Source organism: Oncorhynchus gorbuscha, linkage group LG16 (genome assembly GCF_021184085.1).
Source record: "Oncorhynchus gorbuscha isolate QuinsamMale2020 ecotype Even-year linkage group LG16, OgorEven_v1.0, whole genome shotgun sequence".
NCBI classification, from domain to species: Eukaryota; Metazoa; Chordata; class Actinopteri; order Salmoniformes; family Salmonidae; genus Oncorhynchus; species Oncorhynchus gorbuscha.
The window spans coordinates 30,797,610-30,814,817 of record NC_060188.1 but is presented as its reverse complement, the minus strand read 5'-3'; the positions used below and the strand labels follow the sequence as shown (position 1 = coordinate 30,814,817).

General features: G+C 39.5%; 1 protein-coding gene across 4 annotated transcripts in view; it reads left to right on the top strand.

Moving 5' to 3' along the window:
- Positions 1 to 3,148: 3,148 nt before the first annotated feature.
- kansl1b (KAT8 regulatory NSL complex subunit 1b) overlaps positions 3,149 to 17,208 on the top strand; it is an 83,964-nt gene continuing 69,904 nt past the window's right edge. For 2 of the 4 annotated variants that reach the window (XM_046305091.1, XM_046305088.1), the window contains exon 1: positions 3,149 to 3,299. The gene's annotated coding sequence lies outside the window, so the exon portion shown is untranslated. Of the gene's footprint in view, positions 3,300 to 5,208; positions 5,631 to 17,208 lie in introns of those variants that run through there. The other 2 variants (XM_046305090.1, XM_046305089.1) reach the window with 2 other exon arrangements.

Sequence of the window (17,208 nt, the reverse complement as noted above, 5' to 3'; positions counted from 1 at the left end):
TTTGTTTTAGAAGTGCCTCTTATTGACAACGATATGAGAAGCCAGTGGTTCATCAACCTGTCAACAAGATTTGATGTGCAGTTCTTTTGAGGTGATTCATCATGAAATACTTCTAGAAACAAATGTGCTAAAATATGATAATCATCCACAGGTTTAGCCTGAGTGTCGGTCTGTTTGAACTATCATGCCAACTACTTGTGATTTGCCGTACCAAACATTTGGCTTGACAATTACATGAATGGAGTTGGAAAGACCACAAACTGATCTGTGGCACAAGGCTACCACGGGTTGGTCCTCACTGACCACATTAATACAAGGTATGATGATGGGGATTAAATGCCCAGTTTCAATATTTGGATGCATCTAGTCTAGAATTAATCAACCAAACATCCAAGTGTGTGTTTGGGGAATTCCGCATTGATTCTATGTGTATGTATACAATGTTCCTTGATGTGCTTCTTAACGTACAGTTGGGAAAGGCAATCTCAGTGCCACATTCAGAAATATTGCCCCATATCAAGGAGTTGAAATGCCTTTCCTAAAGTTTTGGTCCTTTTTTTCTAAGGCAAACAACATAATTTGTCCTCAGCACAGCCAGGATCAAATATTATGTTCTCATTTTGCAAGTGCTTTGGGGTATTAATTTAAAATGTGTTCTGTCTTTGGGGATAATGTCTGTTCATGTATATATGTGCTATTCATTTTAAGGATATTTGAGATTATAGAATAAACTACTTTAAACATGTCCTCTATTTGACTGCCTTGTACTCCCCCAAAATGTGATGTCAATAAATGTAAGACTTGTTGGCTGCGTCTGCCGACAAACACCCGATAAGACAGTAAATGTAAGACTTGTTGGCTGCGTATGCCTTTACAAACACCTGATAAGACAATGTATCCTAGTAGATGCTGATCAGAGTAAATTGGACAATGATTGGGGAACTGAACAACAGTTTATAGCCTAGTTTAAATTAAGTATGGATTTATATCACAGTCTCAATTAATTGCATTGAGAACACTGATTAGTTCATTATTTCTAAGTGGGGGAAAACCAGTATTGTTTCAGGACAGGAGATGAAGATAACTCAGTGGGTCTGACAGCAGTGGGAAGATATTTTCACAATTGAGGACCTGGATCAGAGAAGAACTGGGATGAGCATCTGCTGTATCCTTGCCCTCACTTCAATAGCAGGACATTGCATCTGATGCAAACAGGAACTTGGAGGCAGTATATGGAGGTTAGGAAGGTTATTTTAAGGTTACTTATCATGTAGAAGGACAGAAAGACAGTGGGGCATGACATTAACTGAAAATACACCTAGTCGGTTTCAGGTCCTCAACAACTGAGCCACTCCACATACAACCACCTAGACTAGCACCATTATCTCTGTATAATGTAACTTTAGTCCAGCAATGTAATATTACACACTACAGCAGCCTGAATAAAATCCCCTTCAAATGACAGTGATCCAATTGTTGTGACCCAGCATCAGCTTGTCAACACATCTAACACCGTATTAGGTTGCTGAAAAAGTAAATTAACAGCTTCGACTGTTCTCAGTGGCTATTACTAGGTACACATTTTGCTCCGTTTAGCCAATTAAGGGTTGAAATGTGGAGACTAAATACAAAGTAATTTGTGGCAAATTATTTGGTGGAGACCGGAATAATTTGGTGAAATTGACGTTGAAGAGTAATTAGCTAACTATTTAGTTTAACCAAATTATTTTAATTTTAAAGTATTGCACTGTTATTGAGCTTGTATATTAATGACAACAACTGGTAAACTTCCATATTATTTACTTTCAACTGAACGCCCATCCGTGCAGACTAGAAGATATAAGCCAATCGCTATCGCTGCATAACCAAGTTGACGAATCACAGTGCTAGGCAGGCGGGTAATTCCGGTTCAAGACTGGTTGACTTGTGCAGGTAAGTGAACATGAATTCTTCACCCTGTCATGTTAAAACTGAGTTTATCTCACGTAATTTTACAAAACGGATTATGTTAGAAGATAAAATGAATAGATATGGGATTTAAGTGTGTTATTTTATATGTTATTGATTTATTTGATGATCAAGTTTGAAATGCTAAGGTAAAACTGCTAACGTTTACTGTGGGGTTGCAGTCAACAGGCCAAATAGTGTATATAACGTTAGCTAGCTATCGTTCTTCGGGTGTCGTACAGTAGGCACACACACTTGCAAAATTATATATACTATATAGTGAATAATAATTGTGATAACACTGTGATATTTACAGTATAATTTTGCACAGTAAGTCACAGTGCATGATATTGTGTATGTTTAGCTACGTTTATAAGGTAGTAATAGATTTTAGCGCATGGATTGCTAGCAAGCTATGCTAGATGCGCCAGCTAGCTAACTTACTTAGACAAGGGCCGTGGAGTTCGCTAGCTATTAGCTAGCCAACATATTTGATTACGGGCTACAGCCCGTTTCCACAACATCAGTCAAGCTAAAAGAGTATTGAGTCTCAAATTAATACACTTTTTATTCTTAATTTAGAAGACTGTGGAAGATTATTTCGTAGTCTAGTGTTACTGAAGCTGCACGTAAATATTCACCAACATTCAACAAGATAACTTGCAGAATAATATTTGAATATGGCACAATGCCAGGTCATTCTATAAATATAATATGATTGTCATACAAACTCAGAACAACAAAAATCAATCACATAATGTTCTGTACAAATAGTGTTTTTCGACATTCTTTGTGGTGGCCATGCCAAGTAGGCCTATGTCAGTCATGATTTATAGATATATTATTATATATTATTAATTTATAATGCAGTTTCTTTGTATGTACAGGTACCTTGGACAAAGAAGTGGAGGAATTACCTTGTGGAAGTTACAGTGCATTCGAAAAGTATTCAGACCCCTTCACTTTTTCCACCTTTTGTTATGTTACAGCCCTGTTATAAAATGTATTAAATAATCCCCCCCCCCCCTCAAAAAAAAAAAAAAAAATCAATCTACACACAATATCCCATAATGATGAAGTGAAAACAGGTTTTTAGAAATGTTTTCAAATGTATTAAAAAAAAGAATAGGGTTTCTAAAAACCTGTTTTTGCTTTGTCATTATGGATTATTGTGTGTAGATTGATGAGGGTGAAAACTATTTAATCCATTTTAGAATAAGGCTGTAACGCAACCAAATGTGGAAAAAGTGAAGGAATCTGGATACTTTCTGAATGCACTGTACCTGGAAGACACAGTGGATATTTTTACCCTAAGGATGGATTTGGTTGGAGGTGAGCTTTGCTATTGCAAGGTATGTATACACAACACATGTGTTACATGATACAGTATTGATCATGTGTCATCATCATGCATAGAGTTATTACATGCACAGTGCTTGGTTTTAATAATTTTGGACATATTGCCAAAGTGCATTGTTCCTTAAATGACTATGGTTGACATTTAACTATAATTTGAAATGATGTATCACTACAATATTGTGTCACTGTCTGGCATAGCAACCTAAAGACTTACAGAAATACTGTGCGGGAGTCATATGCTGACACAAGTGGAGGAGTGGTTTATCCAATATAGGGGGCGTTAACTCTACTAAATACCACTAGATGGCGGAATAGTACATTAGTAGAGTGGACAGTTGCAGAATACAGAACAGGTGGAATATCAAAGGCGGGGATCATAAGGCAGGGGATATGACATCCATATAGATGTTTATTGTCGTCTGAAACTTTGCCTAATGAAAGGAACTGGATTTGTAAGTAATATAGTGAAGGATTGCAATTAGATTACCCTAGAGGTTACAGGACCATCCTTTGCCTATATAGAGCTCGCCAGCTTGAAGTCCAAAAAAACATAAATGAGTAACCTCTGGTTCATTCAGCCATTCCTATTTGGAAAGAACTAAGTTTTGGGATAAACGCTGAAAATAAGGTCTGAGGTTAACACCGGCTTAGGAGATCTTATAAGATTTGTTCTATGAGATAATACCAGTCAGTTAACATGACCTTTATGAATTAGGAAGCGTTTTGTGTAAAAAATAAATTTAAAAAATGCTTCAAAATTCACAAAAAGTGACGTTAGCTGATAAAGATTCTCACAGAACAAAACGTATAAGATCTAAGCCTGTGTCAACCACATACCCCATTTCTGCATTTATCCAAAAACCCTACAAAACTCATAGGCTTTGTCCAACGAACCATTGCAGAGTTAGTGCTTACAAACAGACGCCATTACTATTGCTCTATTGGTTACAGTTACACGCATTGCCTATCTGTTACCTTCAGATCTGCACACAAAAATGGTACAGGGCCAGGGGAAGTGTTTTTTTTTTATATATATTGTTTTTTGTTGAGAAGGCAGGGACACAGTTCAGGGGTGTATTCATTGTGTCTTGCAACAGAAGCAGTTTACTGTTTTAGAACCAAACAGAACGAAACAGACCCAACTTTTTTTCTTCTTATTTGGAGTTAACAATTTCTGTTGCAAAAGACAAAACTTTTCGGCTGTGTTGCCCATCTGTGCCCTCTGTTGCATTGAAGAAATGGAAATAGTGTTGTGTTCTCTGGTTCCCCCTGGCCCTACATTAGAATTCTATGCAACACCCATATATTATCTCTATGGGGTGAATGGGACACACTCTTTTCACGACACTTAGATACAAAGTGATTTTTGTAGAAGATTAGGACACCATTTTCTCTAACTCTTTTCCTAAGCTTAACCTCAAGTCTCCTAACCATTTTCTCTAACTCTTTTCCTAACCTTAACCTCAGTCTCCTAACCTGCTACATTAATTATCCTAACCTGCTATGAAAAGGTAACTTCGGTATCGAATTGGTGTGAAAAGAGTGTTTCCCATTGGGGAATGCTATCATAACATTGCAGGGTAGTATCATAGATATTTATAACTAACCATGTGTCCTTAGCCTGGTTATGAACCCATAACCATTCACTTTCTCCAATCCTTAAGAACCACGTTTTGATTTAGGGTTATAATGAAACTGGATCCATTCCGGCTCTTGCGTGACATGTAATAACTGCAAGTCACGATTTAATTGAGCCATGATGGAAGACACAGCAACCCAGTTTCAGTCATTTAGAAATGGAACGCTTGACTTTGGCTCCCTCTAGCGGAGACAGGCTGAAGTTCCACTCTAGTGGCGAGTATGAGGAATGTCTCCCGCCGCGGCTTTGCTCTCGGGTTCTGTTTGTCAGACTTGAAATCCGAGGGAGAGGAGCGAGCCGCCATTTTCTGTGTGACGCTCTCCCTAAAACGGCAACAATAAAAACGGATTGCCGTGGAAAATACATAACAAATCGTCGATAAATGGCGTTGGGAAACAATACCAATTCAACCGCATTTGAAATAAACTCGATTGAACATTAATAATTGCAGAGAGAGAGAGAAGAGAGCAAGCTGACTCGGTTCCCCAAGTACGCGTTGTTTCGCCCATTTCGTGATTTCGGGAGTAACACGGGGTTACCCAATTTGGATCGCACGAGACTGATTTTGTGAAGAGGCATTCTCGAATTATTTGTTTTTCAACATATTTTGTTTCCTTGATGAAATTACTATCAAAGTGCGGGATTTGTTTCTAAAAATTTAACCGGATCGGCTCCTCGTCACGTGGTAGGTTCCTCCTTTTTCTTTGTTACTTTTAACTCCGTAGTAAAAAATAACTTTGAAATGTTGCAACATCATTTAGCATTTAACTTGTTTGGTAACCTGCATGCCGGCCATCTCGCATTTATAGTAATGCTCAACCATTATTTAGTGTTTTTTAAATATTTTTTTTTAATGTTGCATAGCTGGGTCTACCTACCTTTCAAATCCAAGTTCTAGCTACAGACAGTATAGGTAACGTTAGGTTTGTTACTCTTACTGCATTCGCTGTAGCTGAACGATCTGCTGCCAAGGGTACACCATTATAGTAATCTTCAGCTAGCCAGTGAACATGAGCCATGACATTCTTAAATTATGGGAGAGTGCGAGGGAAAATACAGTTGACCAGACATAATCGTTACATTGATATCAACATTTTAACTGTAACGTTACCAGCTACAATTGTGTCAATGTCAAGCCTTATTCGCCGAAGCGCTTGATTTGAGTATCCAAATTACCCCTAGTCAGTCCACTAACATACTTGTATAAATGTATTTAGGCCGTTTAAAAACGTAGTTTGCAAGCTTGCTTTATTTCCCACGATCTAATGCATCTCTGCGCCACCGCATTCTAAACTTAATCGTGCATAATATACACACCCGAGCAATTCTATCGAATGATCGCAATCGTGCGAGAGGGGAACCATTTTCGCAACCCTTAAACGTTAACCTAGAAAATGCATTGTCGCATAGATCACATTATAATTTTGGATACATTTCCAATTGAGTAATTTATGACGAGGTTTACATAATGGCGCAGCCACTGGCAGTTGCAGGCGCCACGTTTTCCACTAATTGTTTCATAAAAATAATTTCCTTTAGCAGAAACCAACCAAGTTAGTTTGCTAAATAATTGTAACATGTCAATTTAGCCTCAATTGTGACTTAGCGATATACACAAGGCTGCTAGAAAAAAAACAAGGAACAATATCATTGTATTCAATATCAACACATCAAGGTTTTGCCATGCCATGATCTCAACCGTTTCCTTGTACACTGTCTAGCGTCAGTGCAGATATTGTAATTTTGTCCCATCCATTTATCAACCAGGAACCGTGTTCATGCGAATCCCTTTAATTGCACACTAACCTGCTCAACCCCTGGTTAGTGTGTTACACATCTGTAGGTTTCTGTTATATAATGTGTTAAGTTGCATATCCTTGCATCATATGTGATCTTAGCACTACAATGCTGTCATTTTCTGATGTGTGAACTTCCTTCAAGATCTAATAATCTCACTAATGTTCATCTTGTGGTGAGGGGGAAGTTTATCTTCCTGGTTGTTTGCTGTCATTATGGGTGGGTACACTCTTGGTGTAGCTGAACAAGTGAGGCCTTATAATATATAATAATATATGCCATTTAGCAGACGCTTTTATCCAAAGCGACTTACAGTCATGTGTGCATACATTCTACGTATGGGTGGTCCCGGGAATCGAACCCACTACCCTGGCGTTACAAGCGCCATGCTCTACCAACTGAGCTACAGAAGGACCAGGCCTTGACTGTTGTGCTCTGCTGCTGTACTGGGGCCTCTGCAGTTTGCAAATCCATTGACTGAATTTAAAGAGAGATCAGGGTCTGGCTGACATGTGCTTTTTGGGAAATGGTTTCAGGGGGTTAAATACACATAAACAGGACTAGCCCTGACTGGAGCGTAGAGAGAGAAAAGCCTACTGATTGCACATATTGGCCAGACAGGGTGACCTCCCCCACGACCCTGTCCCCATTGCAGCCCATGTGTTGGAGTCAGAGAGGTTTTATGAATAGCGGGTGATGAGCACCTCGCCTGCTGCTGCATTGGACCGATGGCACTGCTAGCTCAGGCCTGGCTCCATGTTATAGCCAATTTAATGGAGAGCTGTTCTCTCGGATTACATGGCCCCTCCCTAGCCTGTTTGATATGGTGTAGGACTGGGAGAATATGCTGCTTAAAGTGTGAGTGCTTTCACTGCCTGTTTTCACTCCTCTTATTTGTTTTTATAAGCCACACAATTGACAAAGAACCCCCCCCCTCCATTGACCCTTTAGATCTGGGTGGAATCCTATCAGCTGTCTTCGAGACGTGTGTGGTATTGGAGCAACCGTAGGAGGCTAACACAACAAGTATCTAGTTTATGAATTTGGAAGCCGTTGGTTGACTCAGGGGAGGGTCCTCCAATAACCTGAATGGAAAACAGCATTGATTCAAGCCACTTACTCAGCTTTTGTCCTTCCCAGAAATGATAACGGTTCCCCACTTTAATCAGTTTTCCAGGGCATTCCACCACAAGAAAATTGGCTCATTGTTGCAAATGTTAGATACTGCCAGTGCCAACCGAAAGTATGAAAATACTGTGGTTTGCTGGTTGCATTTTAAGCAGGAAATGTTGCGTGACGTAACACCTTATTGTGGACGGAAATAGTCCTATTGTAAGTTATTAATAAAAAGGTATGTGTATACATTTTTGGCCTCGATTTAGGCTATTTAGGCTATCCTAGCTCCTAGCCACTTAGAGCATATAGCAATTTCCTCAGCCTATATTCTAGATCCTTCTGTCCTAATTTTGCATCTAACCAATCAATATAGAAGCAGAGATACCAGGAAACAACCAATAGAGGTATGGCTGGTTACTGCTGTAGGCTACAGACCATAATGTGCATAAAGCAACATCTGTTTCTCCGGTTAGGCCAAAATGCAGGCCTATTTCTGATGATTATGCAAATCTATATGTACAGATCTCCAGCGTGTTTTCATAGGTGCATTGGGTTTGGGATTTTATCCTGTCAGACGATTGACTTGGAGAGATGAAAGCAGAGCCTATTGGTATTACTTGGTATTGTTCAGACCCCCTCAGACGAGTCTGGCTTCTGAGCTGAAGATTTCAGCTCATGATGAATAATCTGTTCCAGTCAGGCACACTTGAAATCAGTCTGAGCAATCACAGCTTTATTCATACATCTAAATGATTTGCTCTTTTGGGTTTCTGTAGAAGCAGTTGTTTTCACGTGTGTTTTGAGTAAGCAGGCATTGTACACCTTTCTTTGGCATATACTTGAGCTGCTGCTTATATGGAAACACTAGTTTCTTTCCTGGAATACTGACTGGAAAAAGAGCTGAAGGGTGACATTTGGCTCACTAAAACGATGTCTTTGCTGGTTGTTTTTGATAGTTCAAGCCTAGTCTGCCGAGGCCAAGTACACTCCAATGAATGCACGACCCTCCAGTTTCATACCCTCAAGCCAACATCCCCCTCCCTCCACCTCAATCCATCTCTTCCCCCATCTCAAACCAAGGGGCCGTGCCTCCCTCTGAACTTAACCTAGCTCAGAACACACCTGAAACAATCCCTTTGTTCAAACTCACCTCCCAGAATGCTCCATTCCTGAAAATCTTTTACCAAATGTTTTATTTTTTTCCCTCCGCCTCACATAAAGAGAAACATGGACCAGCCAGCCAGGTGGGAGAAGCAGGAAAAATATATCAACCCCACTCAACAAGGGAGAAAAAAGGCAAACAATGTACATGACCTGAAGAGAAACCAGAGGTGAAAATTACTTGAAAATCCACAAATAAACATTGATTTTAAAAGAAAGGGGAGGGGGAAAAATATGGGCTAAGAACAAAGGCAATGGGCTAATTTACCAGACTCCTGCCTGGACTTGTCATGGCCTAGTAGGATGTTAAAGGCCAACGTGTTTCACCCCTCCAGACCCTAGAGGTCAGGACAGGTTTGAGAGGAAGCCTGACCATTTGGTAGGCTCTGCAGTGAGTGGCTTTACTGACACACTGGCCCCCATTCACTCCTGTGCTGAAGCCACCAAACCAGTCTGGAAGTGGCACCATATGCATCATGTATCATTGGGTGAATTGGGGAGCACAGAAACAAACCATGGGTTTGCTGGTTCCTCAGAGTTGTACTTCTCTCTAGCCTATTCAGACACTGGCTTTTGTTTTTGTGTGTTTTTAAAACCCTACAGTCAACTAATTGCCCCAGCTGGGAGTACCTGGGACAGCTGGCTGAAATCTCAACCTTTTGAGATAAGAGGAACAGAGGAAACTCTGAATTATTTTCAGACCCTATTGTTTTCCCGCGTTTACTATGGTGTATTTAAGCTTTTTTCCCTTCTCATGGAGGAACCTGAATGATTAAGATACTTCAAAGGCAGAAACCACTGGCATAGTGTTTACAAAACCAGGTGCGTTGTACCGTGTATGAGGAGAGGAGTGAGTATGTATACCCACGGGTTGAACCCGACCTATAGTCTAAAGTTCAGTGTGCTGTGGCCTGTGCTCCCTGATGGCCTAATGGCCCAATTAAAAGTGCAGAGGCGCACATACTTCTCTTCCTCTCTGGGTCATTCCGTATGATTTCAATCACTTTTTGACTACACCCCTTTTGATTTGAACGAAAATGTATATAGGCCTAGGTATTTGCCCATGGTAAATATGGCCTAAAGATTATACCATGGTATGAAAAAAAAATGGATGGTATGACAGTATTTTATATTTTTGAATAATACAAGTTCTAAATTTGCTTTCTGAGTATTGTGTGGCCCAAGGATAGCAACACATATGTTCAAAGTGATATTGTTTTGTACTGTTCAATTAAACCAAAAATAATGTTATGCATTTCCTGCATTCATTTGAGATCGTTTCCACACTGCCACATAGTGCTGCACAAACAATTTAGGCTTTATTTTTAACCCAATGTTACAATTGCGATTTGACTTGTGAAAATCACTTTGGTGAACTGTTGGAATTGTGGAAATTCTAATTCTGTAGTTAGAATATCGTAGTGGGCACTTGGAATTAGAGGTCGACCGATTTATGAGTTTTCGATGCCGATTATTGGATGACCAAACATAGCCGATACCGATTAATCGGCCAATTTTTTTTACATTATTATTACTATTATTTTTTTGTGTGTTTTTATTTTAATTTTTATAATGACAATTACAACAATACTGAATGAACACTTATTTTAACTTAACCTCTTCAGTCTACCCTCTACTTTTTTGAACATTCTGTTAAAAATCGCACAACATTTCAGCGCCCTGCTACTCATGCCAGGAATATAGTATATGCATATGGTTAGTATGTGTGGATAGAAAACACTCAGACGTTGATAAAACTGGTTAAATCACGACTGTGGCTTTAACATAACGTGCGTTTCATTGAAAAGTGCAGGAAAATCTGATCACTGAAAGTGGAAAAATATATCCATCCGCCGCTTCAACCCATTGTTATGGGCGAAAGACATTAAATATGGCTGAGGTTGCAGTACCTACAGCTTCCACACGATGTCAACAGTCTTGTCATTTGCCTAGGATTTGTTTCTTGGTCAAACGAACAAGAGACAGCCCATTTCTTCCGGTCTCCGACCGGATATTTTGGTTGAGAAATAGACGGACAGTATTTCAAGATGGATCCCTATAGAAAACACTTCGTCTCATGATTAATTTGATCGCTTATTAACGTTTACTAATACCTAAAGTTGCATTACAAAAGTATTTAGAAGTGTTTTGTGAAAGTTTATCGTCAACCTTTTGAATTTAAAAAAATTACGTTACGTTATGAAACGCTATTTTTTTCCATTTATCACACAGTCTACATAGAACGATATCTAGGCTATATATGGACCGATTTTAATCGAAAAAAAGACCCAATAGTGATTATGGGACATCTAGGAGTGCCAACAAAGATGGTCAAAGGTAATGAATGTTTTATATTTTATTGTGCGGTTTGTGTAGCGCTGAATATGCTAATTATTTTGTTTACGTCCCCTGCGGGTCTTTTGTGGTGTTACAAGATATCAGATAATAGCTTCTCAAGCTTTCGCCGAAAAGCATTTAAAAAATCTGACTTGTTGCCTGGATTCACAACGAGTGTAGCTTTAATTCAATACCCTGCATGTGTATTTTAATGAACGTTTGAGTTTTAACTAATACTATTAGCATTTAGCGTAGCGCATTTGCATTTCCAGAGCTCTAGATGGGACGCCTGCGTGCCAGGTAGAAGCAAGAGGTTAATATAATGCATCAATAAAATCAATTTAGCCTCAAATAAATAATGAACCATGTTCAATTTAGTTTAAATATGGCAAAAACAAAGTGTTGGAGAAAAAAGTAAAAGTGCAATATGTGCCATGTAAAAAAGCTTGAGGACATATGAAAGCTGGTGGTTCCTTTTTAACATGAGTCTTCAATATTCCCAGGTAAAGAAGTTTTAGGTTGTAGGTATTACAGGACTATTTCTCTTTATACCATTTGTATATATACCTTTCACTATTGGATGTTCATATCAGCACTTTAGTATTGCCAGTGTAACAGTATAGATTCCGTCCCTCTCCCCGCCCCTACCTGGGCTCGAACCAGGAACACATCGACAACAGCCACCCTCGAAGCATCGTAACCCATTGCTCCAAAAAAGCCGGGGGCCATGCAGAGCAAGGGGAACAACTACTCCAAGTCTCAGAGCGAGTGATGTTTGAAACGCTATTAGCATGCGCCCCGCTAACTAGCTAGCCATTTCACATCGGTTACACCAGCCTAATCTTGGGAGTTGATAGGCTTGAATTCATAAGCAGCTCAATGCTTGAAGCACAGCATAGAGCTGCTGGCAAAACGCACAAAAGTGCTTTTTGGATGAATGCTTACGAGCCTGGTGCTGCCTACCACTGCTCAGTCAGAATGTTATATCAAATCATAGACTTAATTATAACATAATAACACACATACGAGCCTTTGGTCATTAATATGGTCGCATCTGGAAACTTATAATTTTTAAAACAAAATGTTTATTCTTTCAGTGACATACGGAACCGTTCCGTATTTTATCGAATGGGTGGCATCCATAAGTCTAAATATTGCTGTTACATTGCACAACCTTCAGTGTTATGTCATAATTATGTACAATTCTGTCAAATTAGTTCGCAACGAGCCAGGCGGCCCAAACTGTTGCATATACCCTGACTCTGCGCGCAATGAACGCAAGAGAAGTGACACAATTTCACCTGGTTAATATTACCTGCTAACCTGGATTTGTTTTAGCTAAATATGCAGGTTTAAAAATATATACTTCTGTGTATTGATTTTAAGAAAGGCATTGATGTTTATGGTTAGGTACATGTTGCAGCCACATCAGTCCTTTTTCGCGAATGCGCACCGCATCGAATATATGCAATGCAGGACACGCTAGATAAACTAGTAATATCATCAACCATGTCTAATTAACTAGTGATAATGATTGATTGTTTTTTATAAGATAAGTTTAATGCTAGCTAGAAACTTACCCTGGCTTCTTACTGCATTTGCATAACAGGCAGGCTCCTCGTGGAGTGCAATGAGGCAGGTGGTTAGAGAATTGGACTAGTTAACTGTAAGGTTGCAAGATTGAATCCACGAGCTGACAAGGTAAAAATCTGTCGTTCTGCCCCTGAACAAGGCACTTAACCCACTGTACCTAGGCCGTTATTGAAAATAAGAATGTTTTCTTAACTGACTCGCCTAGTTAACTAAAGGTGTAAAAAGAAATAAAAAAATACAAATAATAAGTTGGCCAAATCGGCGTCCAAAAATGCAGATTTCCGATTGTTATGAAAACTTGAAATCGGCCCTGATTTAATCGGTCGACCTCTACTCGGAATACAGTTTATTGACATGACAACAAATGAAAATTCCAGGGAGTAGTTATTGTAACCGAGTAGGAACCAAAGTGTTTAAGGGACCCTATAATCGTTGCCTACATTGAATGTTTTCTCTTAGCTACTTCATGTAGCTAACATATTCTTGCTTTGCATATTCTTCTTTGATTTAGCTGATACTGTTACACAAACAACATGTTGATTTAGGCCTACACCATCACTGGTATTATCAGGCTGTATAGTTAGTTACGTTTGCTCTGACTCAGTACATTTATTAGCTAGTTAGCGATTAGCATTAGTAGCTAACCAAATTTAGGCTCAACTTGCTAAGAAAAGACAAACTAGCTGTTTGCAGATGTAAGAAACAAACTATTAGTGTAATTATAGATCACTAGTGGATTTATATTAAGGACCAAAGTGAAAACGTATCGTCATCAACACTGTTGCATGCGCTGCATTGGCCATGCAGACTGAACGCTAGTGTCTCGATGTTGAGGAACGACAAATGTGCTCCTTGAGTGACAGAGGGCGTGGCTAGGCCTGTGTGGAAAGCAGCATTGAAAGAGAGATTAGTGAAGTAGCGAAGTTAACAATAAAAATCAACGTTACACATGGCGTATCGCATTTAACAAACCAAACATTCAAATACCATTTATAGAAGGTAAAGTAAAAACCCAAACCACTCTGTGCATCAAAGCGGTATATCGTAAGACACAGTATACTGCCCAGCCCTAGGCAGAAGTGGTCAGAAAGTACATTTTTGGAGCCGACTGTTAAAACACTCATGAGATAGAGGTGCTCAAAGTTGACCGATTTTTGCATACCCCACCCTACCATAAGACACCCAATGGTTGAGCTTAATTTACGTGTTTTCATTAAATTTGCATTTAAAAAAAAACATTTAACATCAATTACCTGAGAACGCGTAAACTCAGATTTGGTTTAATTTTAGAATATTTGGTAGTTTAGACCCACCCTGTATTCAAGAGTGTGCTGTGTCTCAACTGATGGTGGGCACTACATTAACATCTCAGATGCTGAATTGTTAGATACTACTGCACTGTTGGAGCTAGGAAGACAAGCATTTTGCTATACCCACAATAATATGTGTATGTGACCAATAACATTTTATTTGATTTTAAAATAAGTTTGAGGCTACAACGTAATAAAAAATGGTAGGGGGAAATCGCAGTTATGCTAATCGTCGTTCTATGTAAAACAATTAACCATTCCTACCATTGTGCAAATATGGATGGAAAGTATTTTACCTACACACACACACACACACACACACACACACACACACACACACACACACACACACACACACACACACACACACACACACACACACACACACACACAGGCGTGTGTAGACACGCACACACAGAGTATGTGAGCACAGCGAGGAGCTGAGCGTTTCCAATTTGACTGGAGCGTGGAGCGAGATTTGGCCTTCCCGCCCGCTCCAATTTCGCTCCAGTAGCACCCCACCCCAGCTTGCATTTGTAGTCTACTTGTGTGCTGCTCTAGCCCCTTGCTTTATCTACTGTAATGTTAGCTAAATATTTTCATAAATAAACTAATAAAACACAGGGGCTAAATCAAGGTGACTTATAAAGATGAGGGCCAAAAAAGGGAGTGTCCAACTAAATAATCATAGTGGAATCTGAAAATGCACTTATCCCAAAAGTATGAGTGTGTACTTACTATGTGCACATGCTATAACAAAGGAATGCGGTGGGTAGATAACGAAGTGTGTCATTGTAGCAAATTATTTATAAACAAAAAATCAGACCTATTAAAAGCTTCATTAATTTTCGTTATCTTTACAATATGCCATAATACATTTTGGCCCCATAGGCCTGGCATCTTCCCACATTCAATGAGCTTTCTGTTTTGATTGGGTTATTGTGCCTAAAAACCTTTAGGCCTTGTCATAATAGAAAAATAAAATCAACAACTTTGCATCTCTGCCCAACCTGGTAAGAGTGGCCAAAAGGGTGTTTAGCATCCCAGTGGCTCTAAGTGTAGAGGGTGTTCTCCACTGCTGGCCAGTTCTCCAGGCACCATCACATGAGCCTGATGCCACAGACTGTCCAAACTTGTGTTTCAAAAAAGGAATTTTTCCATGAATTTGTATTTAATTCTAAGTAAGTCACAGCCTATATGTGCAATTTATAGACTATAATGATTTAATACAACACAATGTTTAAATGCTGAGAGCTTTATGTCCCTACCAGCCTGTTGTGTCACACTCGCAAATGCTTCACAGTGTATGTCTTTGTAGGCTATAGCCTTGAAATAATTGAAATAACATAGCCAAAATAATTCATTTTCATTCCTTAGTTTTCCTGTCTGGGTCCTGACCTATTTACTGTTTTATATGCCGTTTTAATACAACATGTAGCCTATTTTAAATGATTTTTGCTTATTACATTCACCTTGTCATGTTTATTCAAATACTTTTCATTCAAATCCATATGGTTTGGTTTCAATACTTAAAAAACAATTTGTAAGATCCAGAAGAAGAAAAAATAGATGTGTGCTGGTTAAATTGTGATTTTAATGAATGGAGCGGAGTTTTTTTAAATTTCGTTAGCACAGATCTTTTCTTTTAGCAGAGCTGTAGGAAAGGACATGAAGCGTTGCGCACCACTCCATGAGCATCCAACAGCTGAACTACTCTCACATGCTCTGACACACACACACACACACACACACACACACACACACACACACACACACACACACACACACACACACACACACACACACACACACACACACACACACACACACACACACACACACACACACACACACACACACACACACACACACACACACACACACACACACACACACACACACACAATCATCACACACAGGCCTATGCATGGACACACAAGCAGTCATTATGGGAACTTTGATCTGGACACATTAACTGCAGCATGTAGGAGAAATCCTTATCGCATTTAAGGACTAGGTTTAACGTGAGTTGGTGGATGGTTCCCACGGATGGCAGAGATAAAGGTTACAACCTTCAGCTGCAATACGAGTAGCTGGAGAGTGCTGGATTTACCTGGTACTGGACCAGGTGAGGGAGAACCATTTGATGCCTCTGTCAATAGGTAGAATATTGTTTTGTTGTAAAATAGATATATAAATAAATATTTCTTAACATTAGGCTCTATTTAGCATTTTGATTATGATTGGAAATGTATTCGACCAACATTAGACCTTTATGCTTAACCATCATCAATATACCTCTTTAAGGAATACCTAGGATAGGATAAGTAATCCTTCTCACCCCCCCCTTTAAGATTTAGATGCACTATTGTAAAGTGACTGTTCTACTGGATGTCATAAGGTGAATGCACCAATTTGTAAGTCGCTCTGGATAAGAGCGTCTGCTAAATGACTTAAAAGTACATGTAAATGTAGTATATTGTGTTATGACAAAATTACCAGCCTGTTTTCCTAATTTAAACCTTTTTTAGCACAACCTACATTCTTTCCTCTGTACTGGAAGTTGATCCATTTCAGGTTTTACTGGTGCTGCCTCTGCGATGGCTGCCTCTACCTAAGAAGAGACACATTTTAATTATCTCTTTGCATTGTGTTCAGAGAATACGCATCATGACTTGGTGGGAGGTGCCTCATCCGAATAAGGTGATCGTGTGAAATATGCATCATTGTGGGGCATGTCCTAAACAAAGCCTGCGTTTGGTTGGACAGGGTGTCGCTGGGTGGGTGGTGCTTCTTATACGCCTGCAACTGGTTAGACTGGGAGGGTTGGTCTTAAAGGGATCTGTAACAGGAGTCCTGTTTCCAACGTTCGCCTCCGCACATCGCCATGCCTGGCGGGCAATACGGCCCAGGGTTGTCCATGAGAATATTGATTTCTTCGTAACAACA